Genomic DNA, 27415 nt, shown 5'->3' with positions numbered 1-27415 from the left:
TGTCTTTCCTTCTCGTGTTTTTAAAAGTTTCTTTCCAAATTTGATTCTCAGTGGTTTTATTTGCTGTGCCTAGAATGAGTTTCCTTTTACTTATTCTTTTTGGACTCATAGCATTTCTTCAAATCCAGTCCTTAATGTCTTTATTCAGCCATAGAGAAAATTCAGATCTTATCTCTTCAAATATTACTTCTTTTCCATTCTCTATTCTTATTATACTGGATTCTGATTACAGATTCAATCATTTCACCATGCCTCCTCCCACACCACGTACTTTCCAGTTTCTTTTTAATTCTGTTCTTTAGATTGAATACTTTCTACTGACCTATTTTCAAATCGTTCTTCTTTTTTAGCTTTTTCTAAAATGCTCTTAATCCTACCTACTGAATTCTTAATTTAGTTATTATGTTTTTCATTTCTAGAAGTTTTGTTTGAATATTTTTATTTATCCAATAATCTGATAACATTCTATATGCTGGTATCTTCTTGAACATATTATTCATAGTTATCTTAAAGTCCAAGTCTAGTCACTTCATTATCTGAATCACCATTGATCTATTTCTATTGCCTGTTTCATTTTCTTTCCTTATCTGATATTTTTCAAATGAATAGCAGGCATTTTACATTTTAAAATGTTGCAGCTATAGATTATTTTGCCTTCTGCTAGAAAAAAAAAAAATGTATCCTTTCTCTTCCAGGCAGCTAGAGATCTCCATAGCATAATTGGGATCTGAAATGCATCAAAATTCTATAAACCTCTGGTCCATCTCATATTTATGCCAATGCCTTCTGGAAATCTCAACTTACACTTTGGAATGTTCATAGAGTTACTTCTCCTGGTAGATATTGAGTATTTAGCCATTCATAATCAAGGAACTGATTAATATTATGCTATGCTTTTTGGCCGTGTTCTAATAGGCATCTTAGCCTCTAGCCCAGGGTAGTTTAAGTGATGTAAAGAGTATTAGGTGTATTTTAATGGACATGTCTGTGATTTTCACTCCCCAAGCTTTAACTGCCTTGGCAGTTCTTCAATGCCTTCAAAAATTAATTATTTTAATTTTTACTTTGGCTTTTTCACTGGTTTTGGTGAAAGTATTGAACTACTATAAGTTAGTCTACCATAACCATAAGAGGGATCCCCCAAAGTGCTATAAAATTTGAAGGAAAAATAACATGTCACACAACAGTAGTTTCATGAAGCAGCCATTATGACATGTTTTCTTGTTTCCTTTTAGCCTATATGCATGTATTCCACTAAAATGATTTATCTGAAACATAATCTGAATATAGCATTTACTCATTTAAAAATTTTAAATGAATACTACCACATGTGCCAGAGTAATTTTCTCCATTGGATGTTCACAGTGTCCAGGTCTTACAAAATTTTTAAGATTTTATGAAATTACTTGAAAAGTGAACAAAATTGAGTTTAGTAAATGTTAATTTAATTTTTATAAATGTGATGTCAGTTAGCTGCAACTCAACACAAACTTCATATAAAATTATTTTTTGTGGAACATGACAGTATTTTAGTATTTTTGATATTATATAAAACAGATTTCAAAAAGTAAGCCTAAAACCTTCAAAGTTGGTGAAATGTTCTAAATTTTAAATAGTCTTATTAAGATCTGTTTTATGCACACTATTTGGTTTTATTTTGTAGGTCTCGACTAGCCTTACAACCCTATTCTCAATATTTTTTGACATATCTGAAACTACCTGTACAAATTCAAACATTACTATTATTCTTTTCTATTTATCCATGTGTTTATTGCTAAAATTTTTAAAACATATGACTAAATAGTGTTCTTTGTTCACCAGTCGAATACCATTTCTGTTTTAATTCTTTCCCAGTCATCCCCTTCATTTGACTTCTATTATATATTTCAGGCATACCTTAGAGATATGAATTATTTTCCAGTCTACCACAATAATGCAAACATCACAATAAAGTGAGACACAGGAATTTTTCTGAGTCTCTCAAGTGCGTATAAAAGTTAGGTTTACATTATATTGTGATCTGTGATGTGTGCAGCAGCATTATGTCTAAACATAGTACATACCTTAATTTGAAAATACTTTATTGCTAAAAACTGGTAAGGATCATCTGAGCCTTTTGTGAGTTGTAGTCTTTTGGCTAGTGGAGGGTCTTCCCTTGATGTTGATGGCCGCTGGCTGATCAATGTAGTGATTGCTAAAGATGACAGTAACTGTGGCAATTTTTAAGATTAGGACAACAATAAAGTGTACTGCATTGATTGACTCTTCCTTTTGCAAAAGATTTCTCTGTAGCATGGGATGCTGTTTGATAGTATTTTTGCCACAGTATAACTTCTTTCAAAATTGAAATCAATCCTCCCAAAGCCTGCCCACTGCCTTATCAACTAACGTTATACAATATTATAAATTCTTTGCTGTTATTTCAATGAGACATCTTCACCAGGAGTAGATGGCATTTCAAGAGACCATTTCCTTTGCTCATTCATAAGAAGAAACACCTTATTTGTTCAAATTTATCACAAGATCACAGCATTTCAGTCACATTTTCAGGCTCCATTTCTAATTCTCTTTCTTTGGTTATTTCCACCACATCTATGGTTATTTCCTTCACTGAAGTCTTGAACCCTTCAAATCATCCATGAAGGTTGGAATCAACTTCTCCAAAACTCCCCTTAATGCTGATATTTTGACCACCGCACACTAATCATAAATGTTATTAGAGGCATCTAGAATCGTGAATACTATCCAGAAAGTTGTCAATTATTGTTTACCAGATTTATCCCAGGAATCACTATCTAAGGAAGCTACACCTTATAAAAGGTATTTCTTAAACAAGAAGACTTGAAAGTTAAAAGTCCTCCATGATTCATGGGCTGAAGAATGATGTTGGTTTAGCAGGCATTAAAACAACATTCATCTTCTTGTACATCTCCATTAGAGTTCTTGGGTGATCATAGGGACACTCCCTGAAACTATTGCTATGGAGTAAAAGATTAAATGCTCCTGATTATTGAAAATACAAAATTGCTTGCAAGATGGTGTAAAGACAATGCCAGCTTGGGCTGCCAGAATGAGCCAACAGCATGTGATGTGCTTCCCCTTGCAGAGAGCCTATGAATGGAATTGCAGTCAGGGAGGTTTCACATCACCAAGATTCCTATCCCAGAAAAGAAGATGTTCATAGCTCTGGGAATGGAATGTGACCCTTGTGGAGAGCCTATAAATGGACGCATGAGTGGCATCTGTTCACATGGATAAGATAGGGCTATAAATGCCCTCATGTTGCCATGGCTCTTCTAGGCCTCTTTAGGGTTAAGGCATACTCCCTTCTGAGAAATTCTGATGTAACTAGTTGTCTAGCTTCACGTCCTGTTTCTATGGATTGTTTGTAACCAACTTTTGCTTCAACTGTTACTGCTGATTAATATCTTGCTAATCATAGGTAATAGAAAGACTGTGTTTCTGTTTTAAGGCTCTGTTAGAAATTACTGATGCACACACTATATTGTAAATTTTTATCTCTGTATACCGTATTTCTGCATACAGATGTTATGTTAAAGAATTACTTCGTCCCCATGTGACCATCTCACCTCATAATCGAATGACCCTAAATTCCTCCCTAAACTACCCCCGCCCTCACTAACCCTAATCATAAATGCTAGTATATCCAGTGCATTGGTGGCATCACAGGACCAGAAGGTGGTGATACCCCTGGACCCAGCTTTCATTATCTTGTGTGTGTCTACTATTTCTCGACCTGCCGATCTGCCTGGAAACAAAGAAAGAGCCCTGTTGCATTGCAGGCTGCTGGTCGGATCCTGCAATAGGTGACCAGATGCATTGTTAATGAGCAGTAATATTTTGAAAGAAATCATTTTTTTTTCTGAGAAGTATGTCTCAACAGTGGATTTCAAATATTCAGTAAACCATGCTATAAACAGATGTGCTGTCAACTAGGCTTTGTTTTTCCACATTTAGAGCACAGACAGAGTATATTTAGCATCACTCTTAGGAGCCCTAGGATTTTCAGAGTGGCAAATAAGCATTGGCCTCAAGTTAAAAATCACCAGCAGCATTAGCTCCTAATAAGAATGTCAGCCTGTCCTTTGAAGCTTTGAAGCCAGACATTGACTTCTCTCTAGCTATGAAAGTCCTAGATGGCATCTTTTTCCAATACAAGGCAGTTGTGTCTTCACTGAAAATTGTTTATGTAGAGTAGCTGCCCTCATCAGCTCTTTTAGCTAGATCATCTGGAAAACTTGCTGCAGCTTTTATATCAGCACATCAGCTTTTACATCACCTTACACTATTAGTATGGTGAAGGTTTTCCTTAAATCTCATGAACCAACCTCTGCTAGCTTCAAACTTTTCTTTTGAAATTTCCTCACCTCTCTCAGTCTTCCTATAATTGGCGAGAGTTAGGGCCTAGCTCTGTATTAGGCTTTGCCTTAAGAAAATGTTAGGGCTGATTTGATCTTCTATCCTACCATTAAAACTTCCTTGATACCAGCAATAAAGTTGTTTTGCTTTCTTATTATTTGTGTATTCACTGGAGTAGTATATTTAATTTTCTTTAAGAACGTTTCCTTTACATTCAAAATTTGGCTGTTTGGCACAAGAAACCTAGCTTTTAGCCTATCTCAGCTTTTCACATGCCTTTCTCACTAAGCTTAATCACTTCTAGCTTTTGACTTAAAGTGAGATAACTGTGACTCTCTTTCACTTGAACATTTAGAGACTATTGGGCTATTACAGGGTGCTTAATTGGTTTACCTCAATATTATTGTGTCTCAAGGAATACGAAGACCCAAAGAGAGGGAGAGACAAGGAAACTACATGTTGGTGGAGCAGTGAGAACACACACAATATTTTTCAATTAAGCTTCCCATCTTACACGGGCATGCTTAGTGGTGCTTCAAAACAATTGCAATAAATATATCAAAGATCACTGATCACAGATCACTGTAACAGATATAATAATAATGGAAAAGAAATATTATACAAATTACCAAAATGTGACACAGCGGCACAAAGGAAGGTCATGTTGGGAAAATGGTGCTGATAGACTTGCTGAATGCAGTGTTGTCGAAAAGCCTCAATTTGTAAAAAATAAAATATCTGCAAAGCACAATAAAGTGAAGCACAATAAAATGAGGTATGTCTGTATAGACATTTGTCTTCTGTTATATATATTGCATATACTATATTATCTATCTCTGGTATTTATAAAAATAATCAAATTTATGTTTACATTTTCTGTGTATGTTCATTTTTAAGCTTCTGAACATCAAAGGTTGTGCCTTAAAAGACATAATATGTGGTATGTGATAAGTAAATGCATGTTTTATTTAAAATGGAATTTCAATAAGTTTTGAGGATTAGGTAGAGTATCTACAGACTTTAATATGGAGAAGAATGTTTGTGGAGGAAGTATACAGTAAGCAGCTGAAGGTGCATTTGGAAAAAGATTTTCTATTTGACTGGAATCCAGTATATATATAAAGTTGGTGTCATTGATAAGTTCTGATATACAGGTTAAGACATTTATCAAATGTTTTGAAGTTTAGACAGAGGAATTTTAAGAACTACATTGTTGACTATTAGATATTTTTAAAGAAAGAATCATAAAAGTAGATCTTTTCTCTAGGAGAATTCATATGACATGTGTTTCTCATGGCCTTAACAAGAGCGGAGGCAATAGGGATGAGCATAAACACCTAGAATCAAAAGGATTAAGCAATTGATTGAACTGGTGGGATATAGAAGAAGACAATTTAAATACTACCTCCTAAGAGCAAATTTTGGTTTAGTTGAATACTGATAGTCTGTATTAGATGATTTACACCAGAACTTGCTAATATACTTTTATTGTAACATAAGACTATGCGTTATGATGTATTCTGCTTGGTGGTTTCCAGAACAAATCCAAGGTACAACCTACTTTACTTATCTGATTCTTTTTTCTATTTTATAACCGATGTTACATAGTGACTCCAAAGTATGCCAGAAAATTAAATTTCTGTTCCCTGCCAAGAAAAGTTTGAATTTTTCATTGTTTTAATTTTCAAAATATTTCCCCATGTTGGGTATTTGTGTGTCTCAGTTGTCTTCTCAGGCTGCCATAACAAATTCTAGAGACTGGGTATTTGAAACGAGAAATTTATGTTCTCACAGTTCTGGAAGGTTGGAAGTCCAAGGTCAAGGTGCTGGTCAATTCAGTTCCTGATGAGGGCTCTCTTTGTGGCTTGTAGATGGTGGCCTGCCCATCTCACTCTGTCCTCAAATAGGAGAGAGAGAGAGAGCTATTTGCTATCTCTTTTTATAAGGGCATTAATCCCATTATGAATGCCTACTCTCATGATCTTGTGTGAACCTAATTATCTCCCAAAAGTTCCATTTCAAAACACCACCAGTTCATCAGGACTAGGACTTCCACATAGAATTTTGGGGAGACACAATTCAGTCCACAGCGGAGTGTGTGTATTTACATGTGTGTGTATATTTTTTCTTACATAATATTTTAGGCTTCTTATTTGAGTGAGAAAATAAAAAAGAATCAATGTATACTAGCTAAAAGCAAGTCCTTGCCCAAATATCCAAGTATAGCATAGAGAATGGCAGCCCCACCCTGCTGGTTCTTTTCTCCTGGAGTCATTAAGAAGCATTGCTAAAAGGCCCCAAGAGGACAGTCACTGCCTCTGCAGCTTTGCATTCCCAGAGAGAGGGTACTGAGAACTACCTCAGCTGTCTAGGCCTCTTAAAGTTAAAGTTAGGATACTGAGAGTGGCCTGGGGGGAAAATGTGTCATCTGTTTTCTGTAAGCTCTTTGGCTTTGATTCAGTCAGCAGCTTTTAAATGCCAGCATATTGCGGCTTTAAGGTTTAATTAAAGGGATTAACATAACAAATCCAGGAAAAAGATAACCATATTATATGGCTTTGGGTTTACCAATAAAACATAAAAATAATTAAGATAATTTGATTTTCTGCTTTTGGCAATACTTTTTTTTTCCAGATTTATACTCAACAATGCACACAAAAGCCCAGTGAGCAGAGATGAGACCTAGTCACATGTCCAGCACAGAAGCTACCAGAACAGGTGTGAAAGTAGATCAATACTACTAATTTTTAGCAATCAATAAAATGTAGTATTATCCCTAAATGTAGTAAATACCTGTCCTTAGAATTTATTTAGTTAATATTTTTTAGGCATATAAAGAAGTTGAAAACATTGTTAAAGTTTTATGTTTTGGGACAAAATTTATGCCTTTTTGTTGATAATATAAATACACAACGAGAATGGGATGAAGCAATGTCCAATGTTACCAGTGCAAAATGGCTACAGGAGCAATTTATGTTTTCAAAACTTGTCTGTTATGTCAAAATATTTCTACAACTCACAAAGGAGTTTCACTGTACAATATACTTACTACCCAGGGTGTTTTCCAGATAAGCAAGTCACATATCATGAAGTGAACCAAGTTTTTGGGGGCATACATTCTTCTCACCTCAACCCAGGTGTCTTCTTTTACAATGCCTCATATAATACTAGAACACATCTGTGATAGAGGTAACGGGAAAATTCTATTCTTTTCCCATTTTATTTTGTTTCTTTCAAAATCAAGCAGTTTTCATTTAGTTTTATAAACAAAATAGTAAAGAAGGTATGCAATTAATATGTTTATCATTTGTACTCAGAAACATAGAAAATACAGATAATTTTCATTTGGTTGCAGCTCACAGCTCAGGTGTACATGGTGAATAAGAAAATCCGTTCTATTTAATTTAGTTATAAATTTAGCAAAACAAATATAAATCCAAGACAATGTGCTTACATAACAGTAGATAAACAAACAACACATGGATTGCTCTTACCTTTCTTTCCTAAATTTATAGCCATTAATCAGTAAATTTCATGTCTCTTGACTCGTTCATGTATCTCTTCTTGAATAAGTATATTCTTAATATTTTAAACATTGTTTTGTGTGATGGATTTTATAGTTGGCAGTGAAATGCAGGAATTTTCCCATTCTCTCTAGCATGATCTAAACACCAGATGAAAAAATAAATAGGAAAACCAGTTTAAAAGAAAATAATAGTTGCATGTGAAACAATAAAACAAAACATGAGAATGTGTTATGCTTATTTGGAGATTTTCTTTAATCCTAGTTGACAGTGAAGGGATTTACAGAACCTCAGAAACTGTATAACTGTCTGTACATTTAGATCGTTCTGTACTTTTCAAACTAACACTGTTTTCAATACTGCTTGGGTACAGTGGTCTACAATTAGAGCTGAGATTTTGCAAATCATTTGCCTTAGAATAAAATATGTGTTTGGTCTGGGATTCTAACAGTAAAAATAAATGATAACTTGGTCATCTGTAGGGATCTTTCCAGGGTCCATTCTAAGACATACTTTTAAAATACATCAATGATAAAATGTCTCTCTGGATTTATCAGGAAGACATCAATCTGAAATGCTCTTACTAAACAATAAACTAGTATCATCAGCTTTAAAGTCAGGTAGTGCTGAATGACAGAAGCATTTGGTAACTGAAACAAGGAAAGGAAATCAGAGCTAAAAAGTCTGTCAGGATCACTTTTGGAGAAATTCATGGGAGTATGCATTCCAATTCAAAATTATTCTTCTTATAATTAGATCGAAAGAGTCTCAGAGTGAAGATCATTGACTATTGTAGGAGGATTTTGGTTGTAAATAGCAGAAAGGAGAGTCAAGTGGACTTAAATAATGAAAGGAGTTATTGGCTCATGTAATTGCCTAGTTGTGGACTTGGCAGGGGTTTGTCTGTTATTCAAGTATCAGTTACTTCCTCTATTTCCTGGTTTTATTTCCTTCGGATTGGTGCCACTGGGCAGAATCTTTTCTTATTTTATCAAAAATGTTATAAGCTGCCCAGAACCATAAGCTTCCTCGCTCATGTCTGGCTGCAAAGAGGTCATTTGTTTCCAAGGACTTTCAGGAAAAATCCTGATGACTGCTCTGATGAGATCTACCTAGAACATGTGCATGAATCTAAAATAATTGCATGGGATAAGATTAGTATTAATTATATTCATTATGCCTTCACCCTTGGAGTTGAGGTGGGGTCAATTCCATGCAAATTAAGGTATCAATATATGGCAGATAATGATAGATTACCAAAGAAAACTTGAGGTGCTTCCCAAAAGATGAGGATGTGGTGGGAAATAGATGTTTCTCACCTAAATCTACGTATATCCACTGACTAAGACAACATTAACACAGGAAACATAAACAGTTACACTAGTATCTAATTCCACAAAGCTAGCAGCCTAAAACAAAATCCATGTATTACCTTCCACTTCTGTAGGTCACAAGTCTAGCTCACCATTCCTGAAATCAAAACAAAGGTGTCAGTCAGGCTGTTTTCCTCAGAGCCTCCTGGGAAAAATCTCTTCACAAATAATTCTTGTTGTTGACAGAATTCATTTCTTTGCAGTTGTAGTACTCATATCCCCTTTTCTTGCTGAGACTCTAGGCTGGAGGTCGTTCTTAGCTCTTTGATCCTTTTCACGTGACCTTGTTCATCTTAAAGCCAGCAACGGCTCAGTGAATTCCTCTCTTGCTTCAATATCTGATTTCCTCTTCTACAACTCTCTGGAGAAAAACTATACTTTTACAGGTTCATATCATTAGATCAGGTTTACCAGAAAAACCATTCTACCTAAAAATCAACAGTGCCAAATAACAAAACCTAATCCTGGTAGCAAGAACCGTAATATTTCACCAGGGAATTATTCAGGACATATACACCAGAGAGAGCAGATGATCTTTGAGGGAATCTTAGATTCTGTTTAACACATTTACCTAATTACTTTTGACCTATTAATTGGTCTCTTAAGTAAGTTATTAACATCTCTCCACTTTAGAGAAGTATTTTCCATTATCATGCAAGGTATATTTTCAGGTAGAGAAATTAATTATCATTCACATTTAGCAATTAGGACCTTTGAAATTTGAAGTGATTAAGTTGATAAATTATTTTTTTGATCCTGTAATTTGATGATTCAACCAAAGACTGATCAGTCTCTGAGTCTGTCTTGAAATGGTCAGTTACCATCTTATCTATGATAATTACAATGTGCTTAATTGTCGTGGGTTCAATTTTCCCTACTCCATTATCTTCCCACTCATACTGAAATTTGATTGTTAGTTACTCAGTTACTATGTACTCATAAAAATAAATCCCATCTGCAATGCCATATTTAAAAAGGTCATTTAAACAAGTGGGCAGGATGCAAAAGCTTATGATGGGGAAAGAGACATTTATGGTGCTTCTCTGAACATAATGAAATTGAAATATTGAAGATTTCAGTACACCAAAATAGCTAAAACAGTGTATATATTATAATGCAAACAAAAATATCAGTGACATATTCCTGGAATTGCTTTTTACTATTTTCCTTTTGTTAGCATAATTTTGGTAAAGGAGTTAATGAAATGGAATCTCTTAAAAATAAACTTGATTGCTTCACCTCTAATTCAACACACTTTTCCGTATGTTGCCATCACTTTCAATACCAGTTTTCTCTTATTTTTCCTTCTTGACCTCTGCTCCTTTATTATTCTTTATATTCAATAATAAAAGTCCAATTCTCTCTGAGAATATGATAAAAATCCATTGCTCTTTATGCCGCAAAAATGAATATATGCACATATATTCAACATTTTGCTTTCAATTTGAAAGGCTTGCCAATCCTGAAACTCTCTCCACTTCATATCTCCTGAGTTTTGGTATTTATTTTTTTGAAAATATATTTAACTACTCTCCCTCTCTGTTGCTGTAGCTCTAAGCCTAGGATAAGCTTTTCTCTCTTACTTCTCTTTTACGGCCATCATATCCTTGTCCTTTCCAGAGAATAGTCTATCTATACTCAATACACTTCACACACAGATAAGGTTTAAACATCTTTTTCTAAAAAATCTCTTTCAATATGTTTGTTTATTCAAATGTCTCCCTCTATCTCCTTTAATGCTCATTCCTCTCCTCTAACTTACAAAGCCCCTTTCCACTCTTTTCCCTAAACCTAATGCCTCATTCCATTCCCTAATTACTGGTTGTGGAAAATGCTCAGGCAAGTGTCTTCCTGGCTTCAACTAAACTGAAATACTTCTGAGTGAAGTTAACCTCTTCCTTGCTGCCTGCATGCCTTTTTTTGCAGGTGACTTCAGAGCTATCCTTAAAGCCCTCACCTCATCTGTCTACCCTCCTGCTGTACATTTATTTTTCAGGTATATGTAGGATGTTCAATGTCAATTTCAAAGAATTTTTATTCATTCATTTTCACTATTTCTAAACAGCAACATGAGGAGGAAAAACAGGGTCTATGTCCTGTGCTCCTGTCCTATCTTTCTTCCCCTTTCCACTGCTAATTAATAGTATTGTATTGTCTATAAAAGCTCATATAAGCACATAATTAAATACTAATAGGGAAAATAAATATTTTCATAAATTATATTTTCTATATTTTTTCAAAAATATAGAAAAAGCTGACTTTATAGAATTGAATATATTTTAAAATCCTGTTTGAAAAAAATCTCTGTCAATTATCTTTAAAAAAAATCCTTACATGTAATATAATATTAAAACAGGCATATATATAACCTTGAAAATAAAATGTTAAGTGGAGGAGAAATTTTTCATTCCCTCTGAAAAAAACATGAAATGGGCTAAATTTTAAAAGTTGCTCAGAGGTTAACTTTTAAATGAAACAATATATGAATTTGATTTCAAAAAATAAACCCCAACACTGGAAGCAGAGTTTTTGACCCTACATCATATCTGGATCCTGATGTCTGACAACAGAATGAAGAAAAGAAATCCAGATGTCTGACAACAGAATGAATGAACAAAAAGAAAAATCAATGTGAATCATATTTAGTGTCTGGTGCAGAGAGAGGACAGTGTTTTTTTTTTTTATTATTTTTTATTTTTTATTATTTATTTATTAATTTTTTTTTAAAAAGTAAAAACAATGAAATAGCAACATTTTTTTCTTTTTTTTAAATTATACTTTAAGTTCTAGGGTACATGTGCATAACATGCAGGTTTGTTACATATGTATACTTGTGCCATGTTGGTGTGCTGCACCCATCAACTCGTCAGCACCCATCAATTCATCATTTATATCAGGTATAACTCCCAATGCAATCCCTCCCCACTCCCCCCTCCCCATGATAGGCCCTGGTGTGTGATGTTCCCCTTCCCGAGTCCAAGTGATCTCATTGTTCAGTTCCCACTTATGAGTGAGAACATGCGGTGTTTGGTTTTCTCTTCTTGTGATAGTTTGTTAAGAATGATGGTTTCCAGTTGCATCCATGTCCCTACAAAGGACGCAAACTCATCCTTTTTTATGGCTGCATAGTATTCCATGGTGTATATGTGCCACATTTTCTTAATCCAGTCTGTCACTGATGGACATTTGGGTTGATTCCAAGTCTTTGCTATTGTGAATAGTGCCGCAATAAACATACGTATGCATGTGTCTTTAGAGCAGCATGATTTATAATCCTTTGGGTATATACCCAGTAGTGGGATGGCTGGGTCATATGGTACATCTAGTTCTAGATCCTTGAGGAATTGCCATACTGTTTTCCATAATGGTTGAACTAGTTTACAATCCCACCAACAGTGTAAAAGTGTTCCTATTTCTCCACATCCTCTCCAGCACCTGTTGTTTCCTGACTTTTTAATGATTGCCATTCTAACTGGTGTGAGATGGTATCTCACTGTGGTTTTGATTTGCATTTCTCTGATGGCGAGTGATGATGAGCATTTTTTCATGTGTCTGTTGGCTGTATGAATGTCTTCTTTTGAGAAATGTCTGTTCATATCCTTTGCCCACTTTTTGATGGGGTTGTTTGCTTTTTCTTGTATATTTGTTTGAGTTCTTTGTAGGTTCTGGATATTAGCCCTTTGTCAGATGAGTAGATTGCAAAAATTTTCTCCCATTCTGTAGGTTGCCTGTTCACTCTGATGGTAGTTTCTTTTGCTGTGCAGAAGCTCTTTAGTTTAATTAAATCCCATTTGTCAATTTTGGCTTTTGCTGCCGTTGCTTTTGGTGTTTTAGACATGAAGTCCTTGCCCATGCCTATGACATGCCATTGCTTTTGGTGTTTTAGACATGAAGTCCTTGCCCATGCCTATGACAGTGGTTTTAAGAGTAGCCTTTATTATGAAAAGACCCAGATAACACTAATTCAGTGAGTGAGGGGCTCAGTGACTGAGAGGGAACACATAGTAAGGGGATAATGCTTTTGTGGCAGTAAAGCACCTGGTTTTGTTTAGGACAATATATTGACTTCTTATGGCTCTTTTCTGGTGGCAGGATCCCAGACCAGAATGGAAAGAAGACATTTTGTCAAGAGTTTCTTCAAATACACAGATAATAACAATACAATTATTTATGGATGCACAAATTTTTTGCATGAATTCTCTGGGAAGTATATCAATTCTCTCAGTGATATTAGCAAAGTCAATCAAGAATCAATGTAGCTATTTAGAAATAGAAATACGTGCAGAAATTATGGGGAATGGGAGGTGGGAAGAAGATAAATTTAGCCACCAGAACAGCAATTTCCACTTTTCAATGCTGAAAGGAGAAAATTGGATGATTAAGACAGGTGATCATTGTATGTTATTAACTTACACAGTTATTCTACCTCTAGGCTGGTAGCCTAAGGAAATACCTGTTATGTTTATGTTTACATTTTCATTGATGTAGATTAGGCGTGGTGGGAATTCAGAGTGTCAAGTCAACACAATAAAGTGACACTCTTAACAACCTACCTTGGGAGGTGCTGAAAAACTGTTCCCTTTAGAACTATATCTTTCCTGCCTCTTCATGCTGCTCAGAGAGAATAGCATCTATTAGACTAATTCTTGCCAAATAAAGTTTTTAACTGATGACTTTAAAGAGTAGCTACTTGGAAGTAGAGAGCATTACATAGATTTTATGTAGTTCATTTGCTCCCCTTGTTTTATCTGTAGGTGTATCAGTCAGTTTTCACTCAGCTGGTAAAAACATGCCTGAGAATGGAGAATTTACAAAAGAGGTTTATAATGGACTTACAGTTGCACATGGCCAGGGAAGCCTCATAATCATGGTGGAAGGCAAGGAGGAGAAAGTCACATCCTACCTGGATAGCAGCAGGCAAAGAGACAGCTTGTGCAAGTAGACTCCCTTTTTTAAAACCATCAGATCTCGTGAAACTTATTCACTATCATGAGAACAGCATGGGAAAGATCTGCCCCCATGATTCAACCACCTTCCACTGGGTGCCTCCCACAACACATGGGAATTCTGGGAGATACAATTCAAGTTGAAATTTCGGTGGGGTATAGCCAAACCATATAACTACCCCTGGCCCCTCCCAAATTTCATGTCTTCACATTTCAAAACCAATCATGCCTTCTCAACATTCCCCCAAAGTCTCAACTCATTTCAGCATTAACCCAAAAGTTCACAGTCCAAAGTCTCATCTGAGACAAGGCTAGTCCCTTCCACCTATAAGCCTGTAAAATCAAAAGCAAGTTAGTTACTTCCTAGATACAATGGTGGTGCAGGTATTTGTTAAATACGGCCATTCCAAATGAGATAAATTGGCCAAAATAAAGTGGTTACACGGCCGTCCAAGTCCAAAATACAGCAGGACAGTCACATTTTAAAACTCCTAAATGATCTCCTTTGACTCCAGATCTCACATCCAGGTCATGATGATGCAAGAAGTGGATTCCCATGGGCTTGGGCAGCTCCACCCCTGTGGTTTCGCAGGGCACAACCTCCCTCCCAGCTGCTTTCACAGGCTGACATTGAGTGTCTGTGGTTTTTCCAGGAGAAAGGTATATATTATTTATTCCAACAATGGGTATACCCATATCTCCTGTAGCAACACTTGGCTGGGAAGTTCAACCAATTGCATCTGAAGTTAAATTGGGTCTTGGTTTAATTGCAGCTTTGTTCAGATTCAGTTTCTTACAGGGGTAAACCAAAAAGTGCCCGAGTCTCAATCTGTTTAGAAGTTCATTTTGCCAAGGTTAAGGAATTGCATCCAGGAGACATGTCTGTGCCTTTCTCCAAAGATGATTTTGAGGACTTCAGTGTTTAAAGAGGAAAAGGCAGATCTTGTGGAAGGAAAATCAGGAAACAATAGGTGTTGGAGAGGATGTGGAGAAATAGGAACACTTTTACACTGTTGGTGGGATTGTAAACTAGTTCAACCATTATGGAAAACAGTATGGCGATTCCTCAAGGATCTAGAACTAGATGTACCATATGACCCAGCCATCCCACTACTGGGTATATACCCAAAGGATTATAAATTATGCTACTACAAAGACACATGCACACGTATGTTTATTGCGGCACTATTCACAATAGCAAAGACTTGGAATCAACCCAAATGTCCATCAGTGACAGACTGGATTAAGAAAATGTGGCACATATACACCATGGAATACTATGCAGCCATAAAAAAGGATGAGTTTGCGTCCTTTGTAGAGACATGGATGCAGCTGGAAACCATCATTCTTAGCAAATTATCACAAGAAGAGAAAACCAAACACTGCATGTTCTCACTCATAGGTGGGAACTGAACAATGAGCTCACTTGGACTCGGGAAGGGGAACATCACACACTGGGGCCTATCATGGGGAGGGGGGAGGGGGGAGGGATTGCATTGGGTAGTTATACCTGATATAAATGATGAATTGATGGGTGCTGACGAGTTGATGGGAGCGGCACACCAACATGGCACATGTATACATATGTAACCTGCACGTTATGCACATGTACCCTAGAACTTAAAGTATAATAAAAAAAAAAAAAAAAAAAAAAAGAAATTTTTAAAAGGTTTGAATAGATAAGAGACGAATCTTTGATCAGCCTTTCACCGAATGCACAGTTTGCATGTGAGAGGCAGGTAGAGGAATAATCACTTTTGCCTTCATATAGTTCAGTGAATCTGCATTTTTACATAAGGTAATGTAAATAATAGGGCAGAGGAAGCAATTCTATATGCATTTATCTCAGATGAGCCAGAGGGGTGACTTTGAGTTCTGTTTTCTGTCCAGCACCTGTAAAGATAAATTATCAATTTATATCACCAGGGTAAAATTTAACAGAACAAAATGGGAGGCAGGTTTGCCTGATAAAGTTCCCAGCCTGACATTTCCCCTTTGGCTTAGTGATTTGGGGTGTGGAGATTTATTTTTCTTTCACATTGGTTATAATGTTTTGATGGTAGAGTCAGGAATTTGATGAGTAGGATTTCATTGATCTCTCTACATGAAACAGACCAATAGCTCTTCTCGTCACAGGAGATTTCTCTGCTTTATAACATAGCCACCAGCTTTTTAGACTGATGGTCCATTCTCTTTACTTTCTAGCCCAACTCCTGTATCTTGGGTAATTTCTGTGTCTTAGGAAATCTCCTCTCACCGTGATGCCCTACTTCTAGCTTTCACTGGACTATTGCTATGCACTCCTTGAAGGTTCTGTGTGCTTTGGAGTATATTCTTTTCCATCCTGTCCTTGGCCCATTCTCTGTCTTATTATCGTAGTGTACTCACTGAAAGGATAATGTAATATGCATGTAGTCTGTTTGAACTAGTATAACAGAAATACCATAAACTGGGTGGCTTATGAACAAAAAACATTTATTTCTCACAGTTCTGGAGGTTTGGAAGTCCAAGATCAAGGTGATATTCAGAGTCTGCTGACAATTCATTGCTCATACATAGCACTTTCTTTCTGTATCCCCCCATGGTACAAGGGGTAAGGTGATGATCTGGGATACCTTTTATGAAGGACTAATCCCATTCATGAGAACAGACCCCTCATGATTTAATAAGCTCCCAAAGATGCTATGTCCTAATATTCTTTCATGCGGAATAAGTTTTAACACATGAATTTTACAGATAGACCATAGTATGTACCAAAAGTGGGTCTTTCTACACTTATGTTTTACCTCATCTTTTTCTTGTTGCTGTTCTGCCTTTGTTGAAAACCTATGAGATATAAATGTCAAGTCAGTGTAACCTTATCCTGTGAATGGGACTCCTAGGACTAAACCATCCTTCCAGAGCACATATAGTCATTATGAATTGTTAAGCTTTAGATGATTTTTCCTTTCCTCTCTTTCTGTCATGTTCATTATTCTCTTTTCATTAACCAAAATTTAGTTCATGTAGATATCTTTGCTTCAGCTTTCTTATGAACTTACATATATACTTGTGTGTGTACACATACACACAACACATATACAACATACACACACATTTTTTATAGCTTATTTAGTTTGTTCTTTATTGCTAGGGAACAATGGTCTCCTGTGACTTTCCATATCCTATAAAATCATATTGGTAAAATATTTACTAGTTTCAAATGGATCAGTTTTATATTGTATTTCAAAAGTTATTTAACCACAACAATTTCCACGGATAATATTTTTTTCAGGCTTTTGCTTTATGTTTTGATTGTGTTTCTTTTGCTAATACCCAGTAAAAACAACTCCATAATTTCTATATATTCTAATGTTTTTTATTGTTCCCTAGAGATATAATTGACTAGCCTAAGTGTCCGCAAAAAAGTTCTCTCTCAGTTTCCCTTACTTTCTTTGCTCCTCCTCTACTCAGTAGGTTCAGTGAGGAAAAGAATCATGTGTGCCTTTCTTAACTATGTACTCTTGGCATATTTTGCAGCTTGCTGCATAGTGGACACTACAAGTTTGTTCCTTAAGTATATAAACACATTAACGCACAATGAGGGCATTTTATGAAGAGGTTCCTTGTTACCAATTTAGAGACTATACAACTATCGACTAGAAAACACATTTTAATTGTGCATTTAGAGTTAGATTAATAAACACTCAAACATCTCTCTGACACTCATTATGAAAGTTCTGTGAATTATTTATCTCTATGTTCTTTGCAACATTTATAATCCATGATCAAAATAAAGGCAGTTGGATACAAATTTTCCCTCTGCCTTTTGATAAAACTCCCAAATGAATCTATATTTTTCTGATGATTTTTCTAATGAATAAAATTATATAAGTTTCTCTTAGCTATCTATCCTGAAAATAAAATCCTGAAACGATAGTTTCAGCAACACTTTAAACATTTCTGTAACTGTTTGCCATTAAAGATATTTCTAATCAATTTACACTAAATTTAAACTACAATATAATTTATGTAATATTTAATGCAATGACTTTTTCCATAAAAAGCGGTAAAAGAGACAGTAAAGCTAATATAAATATGAAACAGTGTTTTATTAGAGGTTTCTTTCCTGAAATTTGTATTAGTTTTGAAATATAGAGAGTCAAGACAGGTGTTTTGATTTCTACTGACGTATCTCTGTTAGATACTTACATATCTGACTAGCTAAAAAGTTAATATACAGTTAAGTACAGTAAAGACTGATCCTTAGTCAATTTGTCAATATGTAGGACATTGACAGGCTGCCAAACTATTATGTGCCTCACAAGACATTCACATGAGCTTCAATTTTTATATGATAATTGAAATTTTTAGGACCTAGTGTTCCATCAGTTAGCAAAGATGAATATATCCAAAGATGATAACAATTTCCAAAAAATTGCTGGTGAGTGCGGATATCTAGAGAAAGTTTTGCAAGTTCAAGTGATAGAAAATTGCAAGATTAAGAAAATAATTACAAAAAAATATGAAATCAGTTATTCACAGCTTGGTGGAAACTGCTAGGTTTTCATATCTTACCAAATTCCAATCTAAATCCATGGGTGGGAGATAAATATGAAACAGAAAATCACTATGTAGATTCTAGCTTATTTTCATGTTTCATATTATGATATTTGTAGCATCTATTAATAGTTTGAGTATTTGAGTACTATTTATAACTGACAAAGTTATTAATGTAACATCTAAATATATCCCTCATGCTTCTTAAGCCCAGAAACAAAATATGTTTGCACTTAATAATTAAAGATATTTAAATATATTTTCATTCATTAAATATACATTTTATTAAATTTTTTTGGTCATGTTATGGAAGCATTTTTATTTATTTAAAAAACTGATCAGAATAATGTTACTTTTTATTAACAGTCATTGTAATTATTATTTATCAATGACATTAGGTCTCAATGACAAAGAAACACATGCGTACACGGAAGGCAGTGTCACTCATTCATTCATTCATTCATCTATTAATCCATTTAACAAATCTTTATAGATCATCTATCATACATGGGAATGATATCGCATACAGGAACACCTAGACCCGTATTGCTGTTCTGCCATTGTTGAAAATCTATGAGAAAGAATTGGCAAGTCAGTGTAGTATTATCCTGTTGTTATTGGAAAGGGGTCTTGATCCAGACCCCATGAGAGCATTTTTGGACCTTGTGCAAGAAAGAATTCAGGGCAAGTCCATACAGTAAAGTGAAAGCAAGTTTATTAACAAAGTAAAGGAATAAAGAATGGCTACCCCATAGGTAGAATGGTGGTGTGGGATGCTTAGTTGATTATACTTATAATTATTTCTTGATTATATGCTAAACAAGTGGGAAGAATTATTCATGAGTTTTCTGGAAAAAGAGTGGGAAATTCCTGGAACTGAGGGTCCCTCCCCCTTTTAGATCATATAGGGTAACTTCGGGACATTGACACATAAACTGTCATGGTGCTAGTGGGAGTGTCTGTTAGCATGCTACTGCATTATAATTAACATATAATGAGCAGTAAGGATGACCAGAGGTCACTTTCATCACCATCTTGGTTTTGGTGGGCTTTGGCTGGCTTCTTTACTGCAAACTGTTTTATCATCAAGGCCTTTGTGACTTGTATCTTGGACCAACCTCCTATCTCATCCTGTGACTTAGAATGCCTAACCACTGCGAATGAAGTCCAGCAGGTCTCAGCCTTATTTTACTCAGCGCCTATTCAACATGGAGTCTCTCTGGTTCTAATGCCACTGACACTGTGAGTAAGACTTCTAAGACTGTAACCTTGTCTCTCAAAGATATTGCACTTGTGTGATTAGAAAGTTCATGTATTAGAACATAAGTAGAATAAGAAATCCCTCTGCAGTCAAATTACATCAACCCTTCAGGACTTAGCTTCCTTCTAAATAATTCCATATTCTGTAAATTTTTACTAAAAAGCTATTTACTGGATTCTAATTGAACTTAAAGTTTTCAATGTTAGACAATTGGCATGGATTAAGATAGTTTTAATCTAAGCATAGGCCCTGATATTTAATTATTTCAAAATAAGCTTAGCATTCTACTAATCAACTGATAAAATCCACAAATAAAAGCTAGCTGTTTGGAGTTTGAGAAAAGGAATTTTTTAGAAGGAGAAAACAACATCTGAAGACATCAGGCAGAAAAAAATGGATTGGGTTATTGGAAAACCAAAATAAATCTTATGTAGTAAGATAATATATATGAAGAAAATGAACTTTAAAATATGGTGGGGCCATATCACAAAGTCTATCAAACAGCTCTGAAATTATTTTGAATTTATATCAATTTCTAGAGCTTCTATAATAAAGTATCAAAAACTAGGTGGCTTAAAGGCACAGAAATGTATTTTTTTACAGTTCTGGAGGCTAGCGTTCCAAAAGTAAGGTGTGAATGGGCTTCATTTCTTTGGGATCAGAGGGAAAGATAATTTGTTCCATGTCTCTCCTCATTTCTGGTGATGACCCAAAAATCTTTGGAGTTCACATGTTCACTTCCTAGTGTATCTGCATGTCTAAATTTCACTCTTCTTACAAGAACACTTGTCATATTGGATTAGGAGTACAGCCTACTCCATTATGACCTCATATTGACCCATATTTCAAAGAATTCACATTTAATGCTTTGATTTAGTACCTATCACTAAAGATATAACATTGTAGATTCTCATTTTCTGATTATTCAATTAAACACTAAAAAATCTACTAGTCTGAGAGAACTTTGCGGACATAACGAAAGACTAAAGTATATGATTTAAAAATATGCAGACTATCAGAGTGGGGCTGGCCCAATCAAGGAAACCTTTTAAAAGCAGAGAGTTTTCTCCAGGTAGAAGTAAAAGAGGGAGTAAGAGATTCAAAACATGAGGAGCATTCAGTGTGTCACTGTTGACATTGAAGATGGAAAGGACCACATGTAAGGACCAGAGTTTGGTCTCTTAGAGCCTGAGAGTTAACCCTGGGCAATAGCTAACAATGAAACAGGAACCCAAGTCATACAACTACTCTAAAATGAATTCTGCCAACCATAATAAGCCTAGAAGAATTCAACAGTGAAGTCATCAGGTCTTGGACTTTGCGTTGATAGGAGGTCTTTTATTACTTGTTCGATCTCATTATTCCTTATTGATCTGTTCAGATTTTCTTTTCATGATTCAATCTTGGTAGATTGTAGTATTCAAAAGTGTATCCATTTCTTTTAAGCCATCCAATTTTTTTTGGCATACAGTTGTTCATAATACTCTCTTATCATCTTTTGTATTTCTATGGTGTCAATTATATTTTTTTCATCTTTCATTTCATCTATTTGAGCCTACTTTCCTTTTTTTTTTTTTTAGTCTGGCTAAAGGTTTCTTGATTTTATGTTTTTAAAATCCAGCTTTCTGTTTTGTTGATCATTTGTATTATTTCTAATCTGTATTTTGTTTATTCCTGTTCTGATCATAATTATTTATTTCCTTCTATTAATTTTAGATTTAGTTCGTTCTTGTTTTTCTAGTTCCTTGAGGTGCAACATTAGGTTGTTTATTTGAGATCTTTCTTCTTTTATGATCAAGATATTTATTCCTATAAACTTCCATCTGAGAATTGCTTGGGCCGTATCCACAGGTTTTGGTATGTTGTGTTTCCATTTTCCTTTTTCTGTAGGATTTTTCTAATCTCCCTTTTTTTTTTTCTGAACTCTGTCACACAGACTAGAGTGCAGGGACATGATCTTGACTCACTACAACTTCTGCTTCCTGGGTTCAAGCAATTCTTGTGCCTCAACCTCCAGAGTAGCTGAGACAACAAATCTTTAGCTGAGACAACAAACCCCATGATCAGCTAATTTTTTGTATTTTAAGTAGATAAGGGGTTTCACCATCCAGCCTGGCCTCATGTAATCTACCCACCTTGGCCTCCCAAACTGCTAGGATTACAGGATGAGCCACTGCATTGGCTACAATCTCCCTTTTAATTTCTTCATTGACCCGTTGATAAAACTACAAGAAGTAAACATAAACTTCATGGCATTGGTCGGGGCAAGATAAGACCACAAAAACACAGTTGACAGAAGTAAAACTAGACAAATGAGATCACATCAAACTAAAAAGCTTCTGCACAACAAAGGAAAAAATAGAGTGAAGAGACAACCTACAGAATGGGAGAAAATACTTGCAAACTATAAATCAGACAAGGGGTTAATATCCAAAATATATAAGGAATGAAACAACTCAGCAAAGTATAAATAATAATTACAGCATTAATAAATAATCTGATGAAGCTGGCTGAGGTGACTCATGCCTGTAATCCCAGCACTTTGGGAGCCTGAGGTGGGTGGATCGCCTGAGTTCGGGAGTTCGACACCAGCCTGACCAACATGGAGAAACCTAGTCTTTACTAAAAATGCAAAATTAGTCTGGCGTAGTGGCTCATGACTGTAATCCCAGCTACTCCGGAGGCTGAGGCAGGTAAATCATCGCTTGAACCTGGGAGGTGGAGGTTGCGGTGAGCCGAGATTGCACTATTACGCTCCAACCTGGGCGATAAGAGTGAAACTCCATCCAAAAAAACAAAAAAAGACAAAATTTTAAGAGTATTATTAAAATATATTATGACCCATATATATGTAAAATTACTATGTGTCATTTCAAAATAAAACAAAACTTCAAAAAAATAATGGGCCTGGAAGAAGATTCTTCCCTAAGAATCTATAAAACGAAACACAGTCTTGCAAACACTAATTTTTGCTGAGACCCTGAGTACAGAATCCAGTCCACCATGCTAGATTTCTGACTTATGGAACTATAAACTAACACATGACTGTTTTTTTGAGCCACTAAGTGTTTGGTCATTTGTGACACAATAATAAACTAATACAAGTGTGCCCTTTGTGTTAACCTTGTCCTTTTGTGTGATCATTCCTCCTTCCAAGATGCACAGCAGCAGTGCCAAGAAGGGAAACATGCTTTAATTTCTTTTTTATTCTTTTCTCTTATCCAAGTATGTTCTAACAACTTCTTACAAATTTCCACTCTATCAGATTTTGATGTGCTATATGGTATGTAATATATGGTATTTGCTTGATTGTTTCTCCCATTCTTTCAAGCTAAATATATTTTTAGCCAGTCTTTTCAGAAAAAAAGGTAATTAAGCTCTGTTTACTTTCTTGAAACCTCTTTCTCTTTTGTTTTCATAAATGTTAAAAACTCATTATGCAAATATAATAAATTTCTGTTAAATAGAAATGTTAAGCCAAAGTAGGATTTGTGTTTTTCTAAATGTAAGCTTAAAGCTTGATGATTTCCTTTCATACACTCAAGCCCAAGCAAATGGAAACACTTGAATTTACTTTTGCAACTGATTTCTCAGAAGATCGATTTCCTTTTTATGACATTTCCTATAGGGCCTCACAAAGACCTATTAAACTGTTCCACGTGTAGAAATACATCTGCTAAGTAGGCCCGCTTCCACAGCCATCCTTCTTGAAAGCCTTAGCTGAATCAGGTCTATTATTTTGTAAAGCACTCCTTCAACTCACCTTTCAGCTCACACACCCTGTTGAGCACTTTTCCTCACTAACCCACCAGATTCCTGTGTGGAGCAGACGTATGTGGGTTTTGTCCAGGTGTACCTCATTTTTAAAACATTCTCAAGTAAACTGGCCTTTGATTAATAAAGTAAAGCACTTTTGTAGCATCATGCGTAATTTTTTTTTCACTTCAACAACGGCTACCAGCACTTCTTGGTGAAAAAAGCATTGTTGTGACTACCTCAGGATGATCCTTTGTTTAAAAAGATATAAAACCTCTCATGAAGCTAAATATTAATATGTCATGATCAGCAGACATGTCTGTACAGTTCTTCTACGGTAGACTCTGTTTGTAGATAACAGGAAAAACATTTAAAACATCTTGGCCTATGCTTGTTTCAGGTCATTGTTTTCAGCAGAGAAAAAAAGCAAACATGAGATTTCAAAATCATTCACAATCTTACAAATGCTACAGCATGACATTTACTGAGAATATCTCAGGATGCATCAACCTGATACAGAAGCTGTTGTTTTTTAGATAATTACAGAAAACTTATTTACCATCTAGTGACATGATATTAATATGTTTATTATCATACTGTCTGAGAGCAGAAACTTTTCAAATCCTCACACAGCGCCTTATATTCATTTATAATTTTATATGCTGACATTAAATTCTCACAAACCTTGTGACTTTTCCTTCTCTGGGAAATAACTGTTACTGCTAACTAACATGTATCCTGAGGCTTTTCACTAATTTGACTTTTTTAAATAAAAATTTTATTTAGTTTTCTTTCTGATTTCAATATCCATTTAAAATAATTAGCTCTTTTTAGTGTCAAAAAACAGTGATTTGTGATGAAGAATTTTTTCAATTTTCTTGGAATATTCCCAAATGTTTTAGTTTGGTTGTCACAGATGACACACGAAGAAGTGGGAAACTTGAATGACTAGCCCAGCAAAAGCCCGTGAAGAAGAAGATTTCATTGTGACAGGAAGTTTTGTTCGTCATGTCTCTCGTTACACTTGTGAAATAATTCACAAGATTATAATTATGGGCAACTTTCCTAGAATTATTTATGGCTTGAGACCTAGAATCCTTTATCTCTCATAGCTCATCTTCAAGTCCGCTACACTGGCTGTGAGTGGTGGTTCACACTTGTAATCCCAACACTTTGGGAGGCTGAAGCAGGAGGGTCTCTTGAGGCCAGGAATTTGAGACCAGCCTGGGCAACATAGCAAGACCCTGTTGCTACAAAAACAAACAAACAAACAAACAAAAACAAAACAGTTAGCAGAGCATGGTAGCACATGCCGGTAGTCCTAGCTACTCATGAGGCTAAAGTAAGAGGATTGCTTGAGTCCAGGAGTGTGGGGCTGCAATGAGCCATGATCATGACACTGGCCTCCAGCCTGGGTGACAGAGCAAAACCTTGTCTCTAAAAAAATAAAAATAAACAAAAACAACAACAAAAAATACTACACTGGACTCTTAGATATCTTCATTTTTTAAAAAAGCTAATAAAATATGAAACAGAGGGTAGAATAAATAAGTAAAAATTTTTAAAAGTAAAATATAGAAACTTCACAAAACAATTTACTTCCAACCTACACAATAAAGATTATACAATGTTTATAGCAGTAACAAAGTGTAAATGAGGAAAGCTGTTGTGGCATCGAAAAATGCTTTTTTTTTTTTTCTTTGAGATGGAGTTTTGCTCTTTCGGTCAGACTGGAGTGCAGTGGCGTGATCTCTGCTCACTGCAATCTCTGCCTCCTGGGTTCATGTCATTCTCCTGCCTCAGCCTCCCAAGTAGCTGGGACTACAGGTGCCTGCCACCACACCTGGCTAATTTTTTGTATTTTTAGTAGAGACGGGTTTTCACCGTGTTAGTCAGGATGGTCTCAATCTCCTGACCTCGCAATCTGCCCACCTTGGCCTCCCAAAGTGCTGGGCTTACAGGCGTGAGCCACTGCACCCAGCCTAAAAATGCTTTCTTCTGCATTGCATTTTCCCTGTGGTTTTCTTTTACAGTGATAGGGCATATTCACTCCTGTGATTTTCCTAAGTCAATTGATGGTGCATAAGAGGAGGTTAGGGTGGATGACTTGGGAGGGAGAGTTTGATGGCATTAATTAGCCTCCTCTCCTCCTTTCTGTCTTATTAAACCTCAACAATTACAAGCAGTCTCACCCATGTGTCCTCAGAAGCTGAGAACAAGCACAACCACATTAGTACAGTGCTTTTGCACATTGCTGTATAAAAATGAATAAACCTGATAACAAGACTCCTGCATTACTATCCACTATCATGAATTCACAAAGTACAAAAACAATTTATTTGTATTATGGTTATGTATACCATCTATAACAACATCTCATCTAATCCAGAAACTCAAATCAGGAAACCTTATTATATATCTACATTGATTAATATCAATTATTTATGATAGCATCCTTTATTAATAATATTTATGTTATTTGGTTTTAGTTTAAATATAAATGTTTGCTCTCTGAGCATATCATTTTAGTGCTGAAATATAGATATGTCATAAAAGCTTTATGTGTAAAATAATCTGTTTTATGAATTGTCCAGTAACTATACATAATGATTTAGAACCAAGACATACAAGCCTCTAATCGTATTGACAATGATGTTGGGAAACTCATATCTGTATGGATTCTATTCCACAAATAAAGTAAGAGGAAAGAACGGTTATATTAGATCAGCAGCTTCATCAAGATTGTTTCCACTTCAATGTATGCTATTCCTGAGTTTCAGCGGTACAAGCAGGCCTTCAATAACAGAACGTCCTTTATTATTTTTGTCATAAATTCTTATTTTTTTCTTCTTTCTTACCACTTGGAAAGTTATTCAGACATTTTATGAGATAAGGTTTTATGAAACTCTATACTGTACATATCACCACAACTAAATCTTATTTTACTGTCCTTCTTGAAAAGTGAAACCACAAACTGTCACTAGATTAATCAAATCACAGCAATGCTCCCTATTCAAGTGAAGCTATAGTTGAGCTGAAGGTATCAAAACTTCACTAAATCACCATACAGATACTGTAGCGCAAATATCAAGGCAGAATTTATTTGTTGTTGTAAACTCCAACTCCATCTTCTACACTAGTCATCTTGTTCATTACTAGCTAGTTTTCAAGGTCATGGAGGTGGTGAATAGTGTTCTGAATCTTGCAAACGTCCTTACTACTGACCGAGACTAAGTTTTGAGGATGTTATGAAACTGAAATAAAATAATATGCAAATCAATATGAATAATTATCAAAGAGGTACTCTACAATTAATCAAACCTACTGAAAGCTAAGATTATATCTGTATTTTTAGTTGTATTTTCTAAGTTTCTAATATTGAGCCAGTTATACTGTATTACTTGCTTTAGAAATTATTTATTTCCTTTTGTCTCAATCTGATCACTTATAGGAATCATGAGGAAAAATTAAAACAAATAAGTGAATAAACATATAATTATCAAAGCCACTCCAAAACAATAGATCAACAGATTGTACTCTCTAAGACAGAGAACCAAACATGGATTTTATAAAGATCCACAAGTGATTATGAAGCATAGAGCTGAAAATCTCTAAACTAATAATGTAAACATTTAA

The 27415-nt window shown here is 35.3% G+C and overlaps 1 long non-coding RNA gene across 1 annotated transcript in view; it reads right to left on the bottom strand.

Annotated features, from left to right (window-relative positions):
- Positions 1-7880: 7880 nt before the first annotated feature.
- LOC111551931 overlaps positions 7881-27415 on the bottom strand; it is a 76704-nt gene continuing 57169 nt past the window's right edge. Inside the window, exons 5-6 of the long non-coding RNA XR_002734508.3 lie at positions 9337-9374; positions 7881-8044 (exon numbers count right to left, since the gene is read on the bottom strand). This is a non-coding gene — a long non-coding RNA (uncharacterized LOC111551931). The remainder of the gene's footprint in view (positions 8045-9336; positions 9375-27415) is intronic.

Source organism: Piliocolobus tephrosceles, chromosome 3, assembly GCF_002776525.5.
Source record: "Piliocolobus tephrosceles isolate RC106 chromosome 3, ASM277652v3, whole genome shotgun sequence".
Taxonomy (NCBI): domain Eukaryota; kingdom Metazoa; phylum Chordata; class Mammalia; order Primates; family Cercopithecidae; genus Piliocolobus; species Piliocolobus tephrosceles.
The sequence above is the reverse complement of the archived record's forward strand: the minus strand, read 5'-3'. Positions and strand labels throughout refer to the sequence as shown.